The sequence below is a fragment of the Arachis ipaensis genome, chromosome B02 (genome assembly GCF_000816755.2).
Source record: "Arachis ipaensis cultivar K30076 chromosome B02, Araip1.1, whole genome shotgun sequence".
NCBI lineage: Eukaryota > Viridiplantae > Streptophyta > Magnoliopsida > Fabales > Fabaceae > Arachis > Arachis ipaensis.
In genome coordinates this window covers 7039003-7042928 of record NC_029786.2, presented here as the reverse complement: position 1 = coordinate 7042928, position 3926 = coordinate 7039003, and the positions used below count along the sequence as shown (strand labels likewise).

The 3926-nt window shown below is 34.8% G+C and overlaps 1 long non-coding RNA gene across 1 annotated transcript in view; it reads right to left on the bottom strand.

Annotated features, from left to right (window-relative positions):
• Positions 1–771, bottom strand: part of LOC110268673 — a 1579-nt gene extending 808 nt beyond the window's left edge. Inside the window, exon 1 of the long non-coding RNA XR_002356984.1 lies at positions 391–771. This is a non-coding gene — a long non-coding RNA (uncharacterized LOC110268673). The remainder of the gene's footprint in view (positions 1–390) is intronic.

The following is a 3926-nucleotide window of genomic DNA, read 5'->3' as shown; positions in this document are numbered from 1 at the left end:
TGAATTAAAAAGTATTTAGAAAAATAAATTTTTTAGTATCAATGAAATATTAAGATTTTATTATAATTTATTTATAAAATTCTTATATTGTGTTTACATCTGAAGAAAATTTAAAATTAGTGAATTTCACTTATCATGTCAATAGAACTATAAGTTGCTTAATGAATACACGGGTCAATGTGAGAAGAGAAAATTTTGAACCAAAGAGAGTATTGAGAGGGCCAGAGATATTGAAGGGAGAAAAATTTATTTGGGGTTTTCATTCGTGACTAATTATTGATGTGCATAATTTCACGTCATAAATTATTCAAGCAGAAAATACATGAATATTGAGCCTTGTTATTTTTGTCATACTTCGTGGTAAAATATTACCAAGCCGATCAGATTTACCTCTAGAAGTACCAGTTTGGGATTCTTGAACAACAATGTCTTGTGCTTGTGGATTACTTTGTGATTGTTCCATCTGTAACATACAACAAAAAAAATATATATGATCATGAACAATTACTAAACCAGCAAAAATCAATAACATCAGCAAACAATTATTAGCCTATTGCATTATTTAATTGGTTATGTTGGGATAAAAAAGTGCAACTACAAGAAGAAAACAAGAAGACTTGTCAATGTTAATTGCATACAAGCTTCTGTCCTGTCAGTAGATTTTGGTGACGGTCAATACAAAATGGAGCCTCACCTTAAATCTAAGAACTCCATAATCTTTATTCACCTTTCTTCACTTAGAATAATACAGTAGCCGCTATAATCAGTTAGCATTAGAGTATTCTTTTTTAAGTTAAAACATTCTGCCAATAACTAGAGAATTCTCAATTAAATCAAAGGCTGCACAGTTTTCTTGTATGAACAGAAAAAATTAAAGCACCAGCCATAAATATTATAGGGGTGTTCGCGGTGCGGTTTGGTTCGGTTATATGGGAAAAAGTCATCCGATCCGATCGTTTATTAAAATTGCGGTTCGGTTTGGTTCGATTTTCTTTCCGAAATCATTCGAACCAAACCAAACCAATTAAAATCGGTTTGGTTTGTTCGGTTTATTTAATTAATTCAAATAAAAACCATTATACCATTTCACAGTCACTAACAAATAACAATAGTCAACCTAACTCAGAGATCACTAACAAATGAGCAGAAACACAACAAACTAAATTAGCAGATAGAACAATCATCAATCGGACTCAAATTACTAACAAATTAGCAGAAGCACAACAAATTAAAATCACTAACAAATGTTGTAAAAACAGCAGAAGAAACAGATGGAACAATAATCAACCTGAACTGAATCAAGAAAATCAAGATACACAACCAAACTAATTCCAAAAATTTTGCAAAAATAGTGCCCCAATTCCAAATTAATCAAGATATAGAACCAAACTGAATGAGAAATACAACCAAACTATTTCCACAATTTTCATGTGGTGCACTAATTCCACAAATTCTTCCTCTTTCACCTTCCCCTTTCCTGCATTAACATTGAATAAACAAAAATTCAGAACCAAACCTCAGAACCAAACCTAAGAAATAGAACAAAAAAAACAACCTGAAGACTAAGCCAGAATTAAAAAAAATAAATAGAATCAGAACAGAACCTAAAAAACAAAATCTGAATCCATAAGAAGACTAAGCCAGAATTAAAAAATAAATAGAATCAGAACAAAAAAAACAACCTGAGATGGAAGGATAACACTGCTTCAATGACGGAGAAGAAGAGACTGGACAGCAACACGGCTTCAACGACGGACGAGAGACGGGCGACGAACGGCAGCGGCTTCGACTACGTCTGGTGCGTGCTGCTGCGGTTCGTTGAGGACGACGACGGCTGTTGGTTCGTGGAGGAGACGGCTGTTGGAGCGGTGGTGTGTGGAGCCGTCGAGGATGAGGGACAGAGAGGAAAGGACCGCACCACCACGATGGTGCTGTCCGGCGACGTCGATGGCGGAGAAGAAGGAGGAGGTCCGGCGCTGAGACACAGCGCTAGAGAGACTGAGAGAGAGCTCGAGGAGTTAGGGTTCCTGGTAGTGGAGGGGTGGCTGCGGCTAGATTTGGAGCAATTGTGGTGGAAGGCTACTTTTATATTAGGGTTTTTTAATAACACCGGTTCGGTTCGGTTAGAGTTTTCTCTAATAAAACCGAAAACCGAACCGAACCGCAAAAAACTGCAAAAAATTATTTTTTCGGTTTTTTTCGTTTTCAGTTTATTCAGTTATCAGTTTTTTTGGTTCGGTTGATCGGTTTTGTTCGGATTGGATCGGTTTTGAACAGCCATAATACCAGAAACAAAATTGAACTCGGCACAAACTAATTAACATGTTAAAGTTACAGGTTTCAGCATTTTAAGTTCATACGTTATCACTTTCAAACTAATGTTATGCGATAAATCATGAACAGAAAATCAGAAATAACAAATAAATGATAAATCAATAACCCCAAGCAAACAATTCCTAAACCAGCAAACAATAACTTCAGAAAATCCAGTTAATCAGCAAATTAATTATTAACAAATAACAAGTATTATCAAAATCAAGTGCTAAAGGCCTAAACACTAAACCAGCAAACAGACGCCGAGGAATCAGTGCTTACCGGTTAACACAGAGAAGGCGAGGTCGGCGAGGAGAAAGGCGATCGACGGCGACGACAGAGGACGCGACACCGGCGAACACAAAGAAGGCAAGCTCGGCGATGACAACCACGCGGTGGGGGCTGTGGGGCTGCGGTGGCCAAAACTGTCGCTGTGGGATGCGGTGCCTGCGGGCTGCGGCGGCTGCGCCGATTGGGGGCTGCGGTGGCTTCTATGGTTCGTTCACTTCCATAGAAGAGAGGAGAGGAGATGGGTTTACGGGTCGGGGAGTAACATGAAAGGGACTAGGGTTTCACTCCAATTTTGACTGATTTTGACTAAATTTATTTAGTTACCAAATATGGCCAATTCTCCCATGCCTATAACTTGAATGCCGAAATTGCCTAAATTACTCCTTATAGCAAGATTTAAAAGACACACTTAAAACCGTAACTCTTCTAAAAGCGTCACCTAATGGAAAAAAGTAAATTAGAAGATTTAAGAGAAGAAATAATTAAATTATCAAAATTAATAGATCAAAAATTAATGATTTTAACTAATGTTAATTGTAATGACACCGAATTCTTAAAATCAATACAAAATGATTTTTCTCAAAATCTTAATTTTACTATAAGTTTTATTGAATGACTTCAAAAACCTGAAAAAACCTATTTTTCACACGGAATTTCTAAAAAATGTTACCATGGAAATGATTCCCCACATCTTTATCATACTTTTAACCCACAATTAAATTCTATAGTAGATATGCTTGAAGAAATATTAGTATCCATAAAATTTCAAAGAAATAAGGAAAAAGAGAATCCCAAAGAAGAAAAATTTCAAAATATAATCAACATAACAGATTTAAAAGTAAAACCACCATTGAAATTATGAATATCGAAGAAAAATTAGAAGAAGTTACAATGCTTTTTAAACAATTAAAAAATGGCTCAAGAAAATAATATTATGGAACAAGGATTTCAAATAGAAGAAGAATTAGTAAACCCTGAAAATATAGAAAATGAAGAACACATCCTAGATTATTCAAGTAACGAAGAACCAGCAATTCCAATACAAGTAAAAAATAAAGCTGGAACATCTAAGGATAATCAATCTCAATTTAAATGGAAACATGTTTTGATAATTATGCTTTTAAAAAAGAGTTTATAAATAAAGATTCAAAATATACAAAAATACCATCAAAATACGTTCCTAAAATCCAGGAAATGGAAGGAGAAAGAATGCTCGATTTAGACTGTAAAAAGAATAAAAAAGAAATTTTCGAAAATTGGTTAAATTTCTTCTTATTAGAAGCCTTTACTAATCCAAAACTTAATGAATTATCTGGAAGAGA